This window comes from Scyliorhinus torazame, chromosome 6 (assembly GCF_047496885.1).
Source record: "Scyliorhinus torazame isolate Kashiwa2021f chromosome 6, sScyTor2.1, whole genome shotgun sequence".
NCBI lineage: Eukaryota > Metazoa > Chordata > Chondrichthyes > Carcharhiniformes > Scyliorhinidae > Scyliorhinus > Scyliorhinus torazame.
In genome coordinates, this window is record NC_092712.1 from 87,119,685 (window position 1) to 87,134,945 (window position 15,261).

A 15,261-nucleotide genomic window follows, 5' to 3' on the forward strand; every position below is an offset into this window, starting at 1 on the left:
CAGAATCTGGTTTTCGACTAGATTTTATCTTTGACAAATTTCTATGTGGAATCATTCTTGTAGAGGTAACTTGATCAGTATCAGCAGATACAGATTCACTACCGTTGTCATTATGTGTGATCAATGTCTTTCAACATTTCTTTCTTTGAGTCATTTAATGGCCAATAAATTTTCCGAATCCCCACCTGTCCTGCCATCAAGCACTGTCCACAATATTTCCCTCAGACTCTCTGTAATTATGGGTGAAGCTACAATCATCACTCCTGCCAAATCATTCCCCAAAAGTAGGTCTACTCTGTCCCTACTGGTAATTCCCGAACCACTCCAACAATGACTGGACCTGAAACTAAAGCATACTCCAACTGTACTTTATACAATGGAACTGGGATATAATCTCCATTTACCCCTTTATTAATAACTTAGCTTTCATTGAACTCTCTGAAGGGAAAAAACAAATCCTTCTCCAGTAAGAGAATTTGTGTAGCACCTGTGTCCCTGAGTAGTTATGGGTTTGGCTACCTCAGTTGAAGAAAATGGAGTAATCTTCCCCTTGGGCAAAATCCTTGCACATCTCTCATCTATCTCATTCATACCTGCTCCCACAGCTGTGTTTACTTCAAGTCTAAAGCTATAGTCTGCCCTGTAACATTCCCCATTTTTGTTCCCTTTTCAGAATCCTCCTCATGAACAAAGAACAAAGAAATGTACAGCACAGGAACAGGCCCTTCGGCCCTCCAAGCCCGTGCCGACCATGCTGCCCGACTAAACTACAATCTTCTACACTTCCTGGGTCCGTATCCCTCTATTCCCATCCTATTCATGTATTTGTCAAGATGCCCCTTAAATGTCACTATCGTCCCTGCTTCCACCACCTCCTCCGGTAGCGAGTTCCAGGCACCCACTACCCTCTGCGTAAAAAACTTGCCTCGTACATCTACTCTAAACCTTGCCCCTCTCACCTTAAACCTATGCCCCCTAGTAATTGACCCCTCTACCCTGGGGAAAAGCCTCTGACTATCCACTCTGTCTATGCCTCTCATAATTTTGTAGACCTCTATCAGGTCTCCCCTCAACGTCCTTCGTTCCAGTGAGAACAAACCGAGTTTATTCAACCGCTTCTCGTAGCTAATGCCCTCCATACAAGGCAACATTCTGGTAAATCTCTTCTGCACCCTCTCTAAAGCCTCCACATCCTTCTGGTAGTGTGGCAACCAGAATTGAACACTATACTCCAAGTGTGGCCTAACTAAGGTTCTATACAGCTGCAACATGACTTGCCAATTCTTATACTCAATGCCCCGGCCAATGAAGGCAAGCATGCCGTATGCCTTCTTGACTACCTTCTCCACCTGTGTTGCCCCTTTCAATGACCTGTGGACCTGTACTCCGAGATCTCTTTGACTTTCAATACTCTTGAGAGTTCTACCATTCACTGTATATCCCCTACCTGCATTAGACCTTCCAAAATGCATTACCTCACATTTGTCCGGATTAAACTCCATCTGCCATCTCTCCGCCCAAGTCTCCAAACAATCTAAATCCTGCTGTATCCTCTGACAGTCCTCATCGCTATCCGCAATTCCACCAACCTTTGTGTCGTCTGCAAACTTACTAATCAGACCAGTTACATTTTCCTCCAAATCATTTATATATACTACAAAGAGCAAAGGTTCCAGCACTGATCCCTGTGGAACACCACTGGTCACAGCCCTCCAATTAGAAAAGCATCCTTCCATTGCTACTCTCTGCCTTCTATGACCTACCCAGTTCTGTATCCACCTTGCCAGCTCACCCCTGATCCCGTGTGACTTCACCTTTTGTACTAGTCTACCATGAGGGACCTTGTCAAAGGCCTTACTGAAGTCCATATAGACAACATCCACTGCCCTACCTGCATCAATCATCTTAGTGACCTCCTCGAAAAACTCTATCAAGTTAGTGAGACATGACCTCCCCTTCACAAAACCATGCTGCCTCTCACTAATACGTCCATTTGCTTCCAAATGGGAGTAGATCCTGTCTCGAAGAATTCTCTCCAGTAATTTCCCTACCACTGAAGTAAGGCTCACCGGCCTGTAGTTCCCTGGATTATCCTTGCTACCCTTCTTAAACAGAGGAACAACATTGGCTATTCTCCAGTCCTCCGGGACATCCCCTGAAGACAGTGAGGATCCAAAGATTTCTGTCAAGGCCTCAGCAATTTCCTCTCCAGCCTCCTTCAGTATTCTGGGGTAGATCCCATCAGGCCCTGGGGATTTATCTACCTTAATATTTTTTAAGACACCCAACACCTCGTCTTTTTGGATCTCAATGTGACCCAGGCTATCTACACACCCTTCTCCAGACTCAACATCTACCAATTTCTTCTCTTTGGTGAATACTGATGCAAAGTATTCATTTAGTACCTCACCCATTTTTCCTCTGGCTCCACACATAGATTCCCTTCCCTATCCCTCAGTGGGCCAACCCTTTCCCTGGCTACCCTCTTGCTTTTTATGTACGTGTAAAAAGCCTTGGGATTTGGGATGAACTCCAACAAGTCTCATGGGCTTTCCTTACAACTTCCAACATGTTGAAAGAACATGTCCTACATTATTACAATGGCTTTGGAGTCTCTTTTAAAAATTTGAGTTCCTAATTCATTTTTTCCAAATTAAGGGGCAATTTAGTGTGACCAATCCACCTACCCTGCACATCATTGGGTTGTGGGGGCGAAACTCACGCAGACATGGGGAGAATGTGCAAACTCCACACGGACAGTGACCCAGGGCCGGAATTGAACCTGGGACCTCGGCGCCATGGGGCAACATGGTGATGGAGTGGTTAGCACTGCTGCCTCATGGCACAGAGGTCCCAGGTTCGATTTGCAGTGGATCAAGGCATTTTGGGAGTATGGAGTTGATGTGTCTCAATGCCAATCTCTCGAAGCACTTCATAATGATTGATGTCAAGGCCACTGCAATTCATTGGCCACCAGCCAAACAATCAAACAGAGTCCCACCCCTCTCTTGGGTGCCACAGTGTCGGAGTTCTGTTGCTTGAAAACTAACACCACATACTATGTTGCAACTTTTGTAATTCCTCATTCTCTTTGCTGGCTAGTCTTAAAAGATACATGTTCATTAAGCATTCATGGATCAAAAATGAGAACAGCAAAAATAAAGAAAGGGGAAATAAGGGAATCAACAGGAAGGACCATTTACAGCTAGTACCTCTATTTTTAATTGCCTGCCAATTCAACTAGTTTATCTTTTTGAAGCCGTTTTAAGGCAAGTCATCCACCTGAATAACCCTTGGCAGAGCCATCCTGTTGCATCATTACAAACCGGTTGTCTCTTTTTTAATTTATACTGTAACCTAAATGTCACCGTCTGCCATTACAAAATTTACAGACCTGAGACCCCAAATTATCCTGGGCTAGGGCATGGTCAATTCCAGCCTCCCCTTGACCCAGAGTCGCAACACAATTGGATTAACCAATAATTCTCAGAAAAATATCCCAAATCGTTGGTCCTTGGATGCCCAATAATTACAGTCAACAGGTTTGCAAATTTAAACAGTTACTTTTTATTTATAAAAGAACTTGTAATGAAATATGCAGCAAATTCAATGGGTTAATAATTCCTAACCCCACCACCGCCCTCACTTAAACTCACCCCAGCTCATACACACATAAAACAGACAACACAGAGAAGAGGGGTGCAAAATAATGTTAGAAAAGATCAGAGTCTTTGGCGAGATCTAATTGTATGGGGACAGAGTCCCCTGGCATGTGAGATTAGCCAGGTAGTTCCCGGCAGAAACCCCCACTATCTAACACCCATCCGGGTAGATCAGAGGCGTCAGCGGGGAAGTCCCCAATGAGGCCGCACTTACCCCAGTTTTCTGCATAGAGGAGCTGCGCTCGCCAGAATTCTTCAGTGCAATGAGAGGTCATGGCATGATTTCTAAATGGCGTCCGGATCTCTCGAGCCTGCAATGTGACCCCCCCACCCCCACCCCTAATTCACTATAAGGGGGTCCCCTAGACCCTCCCCCCAACAACCGCACTGGGCATGCCCTGGTGCGGTCACCGCCGATCAGAAAATGCTAGCTTGACTTCCGGGTGCGGCGATGACCAGCTGAGTCGCACGTTTCGGCAGCTCCCTGTGAAACGGACTTTTGGGCTCTTGATAGGAGCCCCAACGGCAATTTTAACGGCTGAAAACACCGTGCGGTAAACCAGAAGGGTGTTCCCCCTGGACACGGATGGAAAAAGGAGAGGAAAGTGGCCGGATTGCAGCGGATCCTTTGGAACAACGGCAAGGAAGGCAAGCAGAAACCAAGATGGCGTCGGAAGGTGGCAGTTTCATATGGGGCCCTGAACAACAAGAGTTTTTGAAACGCTGCGTGGAGGAGATTAAAAAGGAAATGAAGAAAGAGTTGTTGGCCCCGATATTACAGGCGATTGAAGGGCTGAAAGAGGAACAAAAGACCCAGGAGCAGGAGCTTCGGGTCGTGAAGGCGAAAGCAGCAGAGAATGAAAACGACATACAGGGCCTGGTGGTGAAGTCGGAGATACAGGAGGCACACCAGAAACGATCTGTGGAGAGGTTGGAGGCACTGGAAAATAACGCAAGGAGGAACAACTTGAGCATTCTTGGCCTTCCTGAAGGTGTGGAGGGGGCGGACGTCGGGGCATATGTGAGCACGATGCTGCACTCGTTAATGGGAGTGGAGGCCCCGACGGGTCCGTTGGAGGTGGAGGGAGCATACCGAGTTATGGTGCGAGGACCGAGAGCAGGAGAAGCTCCCAGAGCCATAGTGGTGAGATTTCTCCGCTTTAAGGATAGAGAAATGGTCCTTAGATGGGCGAAGAAAACTCGGTGTAGTAAATGGGAGAACGCGGTGATCCGCGTCTATCAAGGTTGGAGTGCGGAGGTGGCGAGAAGGAGGGCGAGCTTTAATCGGGCCAAAGCGGTACTTCACAAAAAAAAGATAAAGTTTGGAATGCTGCAACCGGCAAGACTGTGGGTCACATATCAAGGGAGGCACCACTACTTTGAGACGGCGGATGAAGCGTGGACTTTTATTGTAGAAGAAAAATTGGAATGATTGGACTACGAAAATGAACGTTTGGACAAAGTGGTGGGACGAGTGGGGGGGGGGGGGGGCGAAGAGGGATTGTATGATTAATCCTGCGGTATGGTAACTTTTCTTTCTCCCACAGGTGGTGATGGGGGGAGGTGGGGAGGGAGAGGAGATGGGGCGTTGGCCATGGGAGGCGGGGCCGAGGGAGAGGCGCGGGCTTGGTTCCCGCGCTATGATAATTACGGCGGGAATAGAGAAGCAGGAAGGAGGGGGCGCCGCACGGGGCGAGCCGTGATCACGGGGGGAAGCCGAGGTCAGCCAGAGTTTGCTGACTTCTGGGAGCAACATGGGGGGAGTAATTACGCTAGCGGGGGGTCTAGCGGGGGGGGGGGGGGGGGGGAGGGGGGAATTACTGGGTTGCTGCTGCTGGGGAAAGGGGGGAGTGGGTGCGGGAAAGGATGGGCGGGGGGGCACCGTCTGGGAGAAATACAGCCGCGTGGGAACTGGGCGAGAAGCTGGAAAAAGATGATGGCTAACCGGCAAGGGGGGGGGTGGGAAGCCCCCCAACTCGGCGGATCACGTGGAACGTGAGGGGGCTTAACGGGCCGATAAAGAGGGCACGAGTACTCGCACACCTTAAGAAACTTAAAGCAGATGTGGTCATGGTACAGGAAACGCACCTGAAACTGATAGATCAGGTTAGGTTGCGCAAAGGATGGGTAGGGCAGGTGTTCCATTCGGGGCTGGATGCGAAAAACAGGGGGGTGGCTATATTAGTGGGGAAGCGGGTAATGTTCGAGGCAAAGACTATAGTGGCGGATAACGGGGGCAGATACGTGATGGTGAGTGGCAAATTACAGGGAGAGATGGTGGTGTTGGTAAACGTGTATGCCCCGAATTGGGACGATGCCAATTTTATGAGGCGAATGCTAGGACGCATCCCAGACCTAGAGACCGGAAAGCTGATAATGGGGGGAGACTTTAACACGGTGTTGGAACCAAGGCTGGATAGGTCGAAGTCCAGGACTGGTAGGAGGCCGGCAGCAGCCAAGGTGCTTAAGGATTTTATGGAGCAGATGGGAGGGGTGGACCCGTGGAGATTCAGTAGACCTAGGAGTAAGGAGTTCTCGTTTTTCTCCTATGTCCATAAAGTCTATTCACGCATAGACTTTTTTGTGTTGGGTAGGGCATTGATCCCGAGGGTGAGGGGAACGGAATATACGGCTATAGCCATTTCGGATCATGCCCCACACTGGGTAGACTTGGAGATAGGGGAGGAAACAAGAGGGCGTCCACCCTGGAGAATGGATATGGGACTAATGGCGGATGAGGGGGTGTGCTTAAGGGTGAGGGGATGCATTGAAAAGTACTTGGAACTCAATGACAATGGGGTGGTTCAGGTGGGAGTGGTCTGGGAGGCGTTGAAGGCGGTGGTTAGGGGGGAGCTGATATCAATAAGGACACATAAAGGGAAGCAGGAGAGTAAGGAACGGGAGCGGTTGTTGCAAGAACTTGTGAGGGTGGACAGACAGTATGCGGAAGCACCAGAGGAGGGACTGTATAGGGAAAGGCAAAGGCTGCATGTGGAATTTGACTTGCTGACCACAGGCACTGCAGAGGCACAATGGAGGAAGGCGCAGGGTGTACAGTATGAATATGGAGAGAAGGCGAGCAGATTGCTGGCACACCAATTGAGGAAAAGGGGAGCAGCGAGGGAAATAGGGGGGGTGAGAGACGAAGATGGAGAGACGGAGCGGGGAGCGGAGAGAGTGAATGAAGTGTTTAAGACATTTTATAAAAAATTGTATGAAGCTCAACCCCCGGATGGGAGGGAGAGAATGATGGAGTTTTTGGATCGGCTGGAAATTCCCAAGGTGGAAGAGCAGGAAAGGATGGGATTGGGAGCACAGATCACGGTAGAAGAAGTGGTGAAAGGAATTAGGAACATGCAGACGGGAAAGGCCCCGGGACCGGACGGATTCCCAGTTGAATTTTACAGAAAATATTTGGACTTGCTCGCCCCGCTACTGACGAGGACCTTCAACGAGGCAAAGGAAAGGGGACAACTGCCCCCGACTATGTCAGAAGCAACGATATTGCTTCTTTTAAAGAAGGAAAAGGATCCGCTACAATGCGGGTCCTACAGACCAATCTCCCTCCTCAATGTAGATGCCAAGGTCTTGGCCAAGGTAATGGCAATGAGAATAGAGGAATGTGTCCAGGAGGTGGTTCATGAGGACCAAACTGGGTTTGTGAAGGGGAGACAGCTGAACACGAACATACGGAGGTTGTTAGGGGTAATGATGATGGCCCCACCAGAGGGTGAAACGGAGATAGTAGTGGCGATGGATGCCGAGAAAGCATTTGATAGAGTGGAGTGGGATTATCTGTGGGAGGTGTTGAGGAGATTTGGGTTCGGAGAGGGGTATGTTAGATGGGTGCAGCTGTTGTATAGGGCCCCAGTGGCGAGTGTGGTCACGAATGGACGGGGATCGGCATATTTTCGGCTCCATAGAGGGACAAGGCAGGGATGTCCTCTGTCCCCATTACTGTTTGCACTGGCGATTGAGCCCCTGGCGATAGCGCTGAGAGGTTCCAAGGGATGGAGGGGAATACTTAGGGGAGGAGAAGAACACCGGGTATCTTTATATGCGGATGATCTGCTACTATATGTGGCGGATCCAGCGGAGGGGATGCCAGAAATAATGCGGATACTTGGGGAGTTTGGGGATTTTTCAGGGTATAAATTGAACATGGGAAAGAGTGAGCTGTTTGTGGTGCATCCAGGGGAGCAGAGTAGAGAAATAGAAGACCTACCGTTGAGGAAGGTAACAAGAGACTTTCGTTACCTGGGGATCCAGATAGCTAAGAATTGGGGCACATTGCACAGGCTAAATTTGACGCGGTTGGTGGAACAGATGGAGGAAGATTTCAAGAGATGGGACATGGTAGCATTGTCAATGGCAGGGAGGGTGCAGGCAGTTAAGATGGTGGTCCTCCCGAGATTCCTTTTTGTGTTTCAGTGTCTCCCGGTGGTGATCACGAAGGCTTTTTTCAAAAGGATAGAAAAGAGTATTATGGGTTTTGTTTGGGCCGGGAAGACTCCGAGAGTGAGGAAGGGATTCTTACAGCGTAGTAGGGATAGGGGGGGGGCTGGCACTACCGAGCCTAAGTGAGTATTATTGGGCCGCTAATATTTCAATGGTGAGTAAGTGGATGGGAGAGGAGGAAGGAGCGGCGTGGAAGAGATTAGAGAGGGCGTCCTGTAGGGGGACCAGCCTGCAGGCTATGGTGACAGCCCCATTGCCGTTCTCACCAAGGAACTATACCACGAGTCCGGTGGTGGTAGCTACACTGAAGATTTGGGGACAGTGGAGACGACATAGGGGAAAGACCGGAGCACTGGGGGGGTCCCCGATAAGAAACAACCATAGGTTTGCCCCGGGGGGAATGGATGGGGGATATGGAATGTGGCAAAGAGCAGGTATAACGCAATTGAAAGATCTATTTGTGGATGGGAAGTTTGCGAGTCTGGGAGCGCTGACCGAGAAATATGGGTTGCCCCAAGGGAATGCATTCAGGTATATGCAATTGAGGGCTTTTGCGAGGCAGCAGGTGAGGGAATTCCCGCAGCTCCCGACACAAGAGGTGCAGGACAGAGTCATCTCAAAGAAATGGGTGGGGGACGGTAAGGTGTCGGATATATATAGGGAAATGAGAGACGAAGGGGAGACTATGATGGACGAACTAAAAGGGAAATGGGAAGAAGAGCTAGGGGAGGAGATTGAGGAGGGGATGTGGGCAGATGCCCTAAACAGGGTAAACTCGTCGTCCTCGTGCGCCAGGCTAAGCTTGATTCAGTTTAAGGTATTACACAGGGCACATATGACTGGAACACGGCTCAGTAAATTTTTTGGGGTGGAGGATAGGTGTGCGAGGTGCTCGAGAAGCCCAGCGAATCATACCCATATGTTTTGGTCATGCCCGGCACTACAGGGGTTTTGGATGGGGGTGACAAAGGTGCTTTCGAAAGTAGTAGGAGTCCGGGTCGAACCAAGCTGGGGGTTGGCTATATTTGGGGTTGCACAAGAGCCGGGAGTGCAGGGGGCGAAAGAGGCCGATGTTTTGGCCTTTGCGTCCCTAGTAGCCCGGCGCAGAATATTGCTAATGTGGAAAGAAGCCAAGCCCCCGGGGGTGGAGACCTGGATAAATGATATGGCGGGGTTCATAAAGTTAGAGCGGATTAAGTTCGTCCTAAGGGGGTCGGCTCAAGGGTTTACTAGGCGGTGGCAACCGTTCGTCGAATATCTTGCGGAAAGATAGATAGGGGAGAACAAAGAAGGCAGCAGCAGCAGCCCAGGGCTTGGGGGGTGGGGGGTGGGGGGGGGGGGGGGGTGGCCTGAGACAAGGCAATTGCCAATTAGGGCTAGTTTTTATTTTTTGTTATTTAATATTTATTTATTTGTTGTTGTTTTCTTTTGTTCTTGTTTAAATAAAAAAGGTCATTATTATCTGTATTGTTATAATGTTGTGTAAAGGATGCACAATGTACTGTGTTGGTTGACCAAAAATTTTCAATAAAATATTATTTAAAAAAAAAAAGAAAATGCTAGCTTAGCGGCACAATGGCTAACACTGCTGCCTCACAGCTCCAGGGACCCAGGTTCAATTCCGGTCTCGGGTCACTGTGTGGAGTTTGCGCTTTCTCCCCAGGTCTGTTTGGGTTTCCTTCGGGTGCTCCCACAGTCCAAAATGTGCAGGTTAGGTGGATTGGCCATGTTACATTGGCCCTTAGTGTCCAAAAGGTTAAGTGGGGTTTCTGGGTTACGGGGTTAGGGCGGAGGTGTGGGCCCATGTAGGGTGCTCTTTCCAAGGGCTGGTGCAGAATCGATGGGCTGAATGGCCTTCTTCTGCACTGTAAATACTACGATATATAGCAAGTCTTTCCAAATACAACTAAAGCAAATTTTAGGTAACAGATTTTGTTCCAAATTTATCAATTAGAATCCTTTTTGTCAAATGTACATGTTACATTTGTGGGAATACATCTTTGTTGGTGAAACGTCACGTAATCTGTATGTCGCATGATCTGTAGTGACGTCAACAAAGTGTGCAGGCTTCAGTTCTCCATCTTACTTTGTATGAGCAACATCACCTAATAGCCTTGTATCATGTTGCAAGCAATCTAAGCGTGTGGCACGTCCATACATTTTCTCTTTGCTGCACTCAAAGAATATAACAATACAGATAGATAAAAATGCTGCACCATTTACAAAATGGTTTCTTTGCATCTTTGCATTAAGTGACAACCCAAAACAGTATTATAGCCTTTGTCTCGAAGACATATACATATAACGTAGACCAGGATTTTTCCAAGTGCAGGTCGTGACCCACAGGTGTCGGGAGGGTCGCAGAGCGATCGGTCCCACCGTTCCCACATTGGTCCCAACCATGGAAGAAGCACCCAACCTGCCGGCACTTCCAAGGCCTCTGCCAGTGTGATAAATGTGAACTGTGGTAAACTCCCGAAGGCCTAGTAACTGGGAGAGCGTTATTGTCAAATATCACCCTTTCACTCTCGGTGAAGGTATGGTGTGGCGCTGATGTTTAGTCAGAGCTGAGGTTAAAGAGAGCAGCCCTTCCATCACTGTTCATCATGTCAGCTAAGATCCTCCCTCCGCGGCATTGTCTCTTGTTTGCAGTGTGTCATTGGGTCTCTGCTCGCACCGCACCAAGGTGCAGCGAGGCTTTTACCCTGTTGCATTGCCCCACAGCTGTGCACCTCGTCAAAAGTTTTAATGTCAACTGAGCACAAACAGAATGATGGAAGCAAGAGGAAAGCATTAAACGCTTAGAAGAAAGGACTGCTCACAGGGGTGGCACTCGCTCTTCGTTTTCTTTATTTACTGTCGGGGCAACCACAAAAAGTCGTTTGCAAAAAGCCAATCGAGCGACACTTAATGTAACTAAAGTTGTAAGATGTCAGTATGAATAAAGCCTTTAAGTCTAGATGAATGGAAGAATTGTGCAATAAAACTTGTTTTGAAATAAGCATGATAGAAAAACTACTGTCTACTCATGCTGACATTGTTGTGACATTTTTGTGACAATGAAAACTGGTGGTTGAGTATGAACTCATCCTAAAGTACTTGGCATTGTGTGTCCAAAAGCAACATCTGAGCGAGTTGTTTGACTTTATTTTATAAATTTAGAGTGCCCAATTATTTATTTTTCCAATTAAGGGGCAATTTAGCATGGCCAATTCAACTAACCACATCTTTTTTGGGTTGTGGAAGTAATACCCACGCAGACACGGGGAGAATGTGCCAACTCCACATGGCCAGTGTCCCGGGTCCGGGATCAAACCCGGGTTCTCAGCGCCGTGAGGCAACAGTACTAACCACTGTGTCACCGTGCCGCCCAGAGTTCCTTGACTTAAAATTTGTCATTATGCAAACTAGATTTCTTGTATTGAACACGAGCGTACAGTGTCTTCATCAGTGGCTTCAGCAAGACAGATCATTGGAAAGAGGTTGTGATGTTTTTAGATTAAATCAAAAAATGATTAACCGACGGCAACTGTGGCACAGTGGTTAACACTGCTGCCTCACATGACTTCCGGTGGCGGCTATGAAGGAGTAAGTCGCACATTTGGTGGCTCCCGCTCTGGTTGGACTTTTGGACCTTTCCCCCGTTATTTCTTCCGGACTTGAATTGTAAAAAGGATGTTAATGGCAATTGTTTACTGAATTCCCACTTTGGTGCATGGAGAGAAGGACTAGAAGTGTTTGCAAGGGCAGAAACAAAAAGATAGAGAAGGCTTGGGCTGTAGCTGCAACAGAAAGACAGCATGGCAGAGGTTCGGACCTCTGGCTTGTCAACCCAGCAGTCTATGGAGCAGCTGATGCAAGTCATTCAGGAAGGCTTTGCTGCACAGAAATGGGACTGCTTGGACCCGATAAAAGAGTCGATTAAGCGGTTGGAGCATAGATTGGACGCCCAGAATCGGGCGATCCAGAAGGTGGAGAAGGCGCTGGCTGAGCAGGAGGAACATCAGACTGCAGTGGAGCTGGGGATGTGCTGAGGGACCAGCAGCAGAAGCGCCTGGAGAAGGTGGAGGAACTAGAAAATAGATCCCGCCGGCAGAACCCAAGAATCGTCGGGCACCCGGAGGGGTCCGAAGGAACGGACGCTGGGGCATACATCGCAGACAAGTTTGTGAAGCTGCTGGGGGATGGGGCATTCTCCCAGCCCTTGGAGGTGGGTAGGGCTCACAGAGCACTCGCGAGGAAGCCGCGATTGGGAAACCCCCCTAGGGCAATGGTGATGAGATTTCACAGGTTCTCAGATAAGGAGCGCATTCTACAGTGGGCCAAGCAGACACGGAGCTGTAAATGGGACAACAGCATCCTGTGGGTTTGTCAGGACCTGAGTGTAGAGGTGGCCAGGAGGAAAGCAGGCTTCAACCAGATCAGGTAGAACCTGGTTAAGAAAAAGGTGAAGTTTGGACTGTTATACCCAGCACTTCTACTTCTAGTCGCCTGAGGAAGCGTTGGACTTTGCGAAAAAGAAAGGGCTGGTGATGGATTGAGAACTCTTGAACTTGGCTGCAACGTTCATGTTTTTATTTTTGTTTCTCTTTTTGTAAAAAGTTTCCCGTTTTGCTTTTCATGGAAGATGTTTGTGATGCCGTTTGCAATGATTTGGAACCAGCGGTAGAGCTGAGTGAGTTAAGGTTTTCATTTGCACTGTTGGGGGATGGAGGGGTGCTTGTTTTGATCTTGGTGTTTTTCTGTTGGGCAATTGTGTGGGGATTGTTTGACGTTGGAGTTTGTTTGTATGAGCGGGGGTGGGAGGGGAAACAATAGGTGGGAGACTATCCGGCACCGGGGATGGGATCCAGCAAGCTAGCTGGGCGAGCTAGCTCTCGGAAGCGCAGTGGGGGGTGTGCATATGTTTGGTTTAGTAAAAGGGTTGGGTTACAGGGTCTTGTTACTGGGGGGAGGGGGTGTTCTGCTGATGGAGGGAGGGACTTGGGCTGAGAGACAGGGAGGAGGTTGGGGGCGGTGACTGCCTGGGGATGGACCGGTGGAGGTGCGGAGCACGGGCTGGAGGCGGGCCTAAGAAAGGGGATGGCCGACCGGCGGAGTGGGGGGGGGGCAAATGAGCCCCCCAACTAGGCTGATCACCTGGAATGTTCGAGGGCTAAATGGGCCGGTCAAAAGGGCACGCGTGTTCGCGCATCTTGGGGGATTGAAGGCAGACGTGGTAATGTTGCAGGAGACGCCCCTTAGAGTTACGGACCAGGTTAGACGGAGGAAAGGCTGGGTCAGTCAGGTCTTTCAGGACTAGATTCAAAGACTAGAGGGGTCACGATCCTGTTTGAGGCAGGTAGAATAGTCTCGGACGTGGGAGGTCGGTACATTATGGTCAGTGGGAAGCTAGAGGGGGTGCAGGTGGTATTAGTAAATGTGTATGCGCCAAATTGGGATAATGTGGAGTTTATAAAGAGGATGCTGGGGAAGATACCGGACCTGGATTTGCACAGGTTGGTCATGGGTGGGGACTTCAACACAGTTGTGGACCCTGGCTTGGATCGGTCAAGCTCAAAAATGGGCAGGGTGCCAACAATGGCAAAGGAACAAAGAGGGTTCATGGAGCTGATGATGGGGTAAAGGAGTTACTACAGATTGATAGGAGGTATGCGGAGACCCCAGAGGCAGGGCATTTAAGGGAACGGCGGAGTTAAGTGTGCGGACCACAGGGAGGGCGGTGGAGCAGCTGAGAATGGCGAGGGGGCGATCTATGAACATGGAGAGAAGGCCAGCAGAATGCTTGCACAGCAGCTTAGGAAGAGGGAGGCAGCTAGGGAGATAGGGAAAGTAAAGGACGGAGATGGGAACCTGGTTGGTGAATCAGTAGGGGTGAATAAGGCGTTTAGGGATTTCTACAGCAGGCTGTCCAGGTCTGAACCGCCTCCGGGGCCAGAGGGGGTGAGGCACTTCTTAGAGGGGCTGAATTTTCCAAAGGTGGACGGAGAGTGGGTAGAAGGGCTGGGGGCCCCTATCGGGCTGGAAGAGATAGTGGAGGGCTTGAAGGCCATGCAAGCGGGTAAGGCCCCGGGTCCAGACATGTACCCAGTGGAGTTTTATAAAAAGTTCTCGGGGATTGGGGCCAGTGTTGTTGAGGATGTTCAATGAGGCAAGAGAAAGAGGGGTATTGCCCCCGACGATGTCGCAGGCAACAATTTTGCTGATTTTTAAGCGGGACAAGAACCCAGAGCTGTGGGGGTCCTGCAAGCCGATCTCCCTGTTGAATGTAGATGCCAAGTTGCTGGCCAAAATCTTGTCCTCCAGGATCGAGGATGGAGCACAGGGTTTCGCTCTATGCGGATGACCTGCTTCTGTACATTTCGGACCCAATAGAGGGGATGGAAAAAATCATTAGGACGCTAGGGGAATTTGGCCGGTTTTCAGGGTATAAGCTTAATATGGGAAAGAGTGAGATGTTTGTGGTCCAGGCGAGGGGACAGGAGAGGCGACTGGGAGAGCTGCCGTTTAGGTTAGTAAAGGGAAGCTTTAAGTACCTAGGTATCCAGGTGGCACGGGAATGGGACCGGCTGCATAAATTGAATCTGGCCCAGCTGGTGAACCAAATGAAGGACCATTTTCAGAGATGGGACGTGCTTTTGTTGTCTCTGGCTGGCAGGGTGCAAACGGTGAAGATGACGGTCCTCTCGAGATTCCTATTTGTATTTCAGTGTCTCCCCATCTTTATTCCGCGGTCTTTCTTTAAGCGGGTCAACAGAGTGATCACGGGCTTCATCTGGGCAGGCAAGACCCCGCGAGTAAGGAAGGTAATGCTTGAGCAGAGTCGCGGAGAGGGCGGGCTGGCGCTGCCAAATTTTAGCAACTACTACTGGGCGGCTAATATAGCCATGATCAGGAAGTGGGTGGTGGGGGAGGAGTTGGCATGGGTGCATATGGAGGCGGCTTCATGTAAGGGCACCAGTTTGGGGGCGTTGGTAACTGCGCCTCTGCCGTTCCCGCCGGCACGGTACTCCACCAGTCTAGTGGTGGTGGCGGCCCTGAGAGTTTGGGATCAGTGGAGGTGGCATGTGGGAGCATCGATCTGGGCCCCAATTTGTGATGATCACCGTTTTGCACCGGGGAGTATTGCCGGGGGGGGTTC

General features: G+C 49.6%; 1 protein-coding gene across 5 annotated transcripts in view; it reads right to left on the minus strand.

Annotated features, from left to right (window-relative positions):
- The window catches only part of acbd5a (acyl-CoA binding domain containing 5a), a 211,814-nt gene that overhangs the window by 118,335 nt on the left and 78,218 nt on the right, over positions 1-15,261 (minus strand). The gene's annotated exons all lie outside the window — the stretch shown is intronic.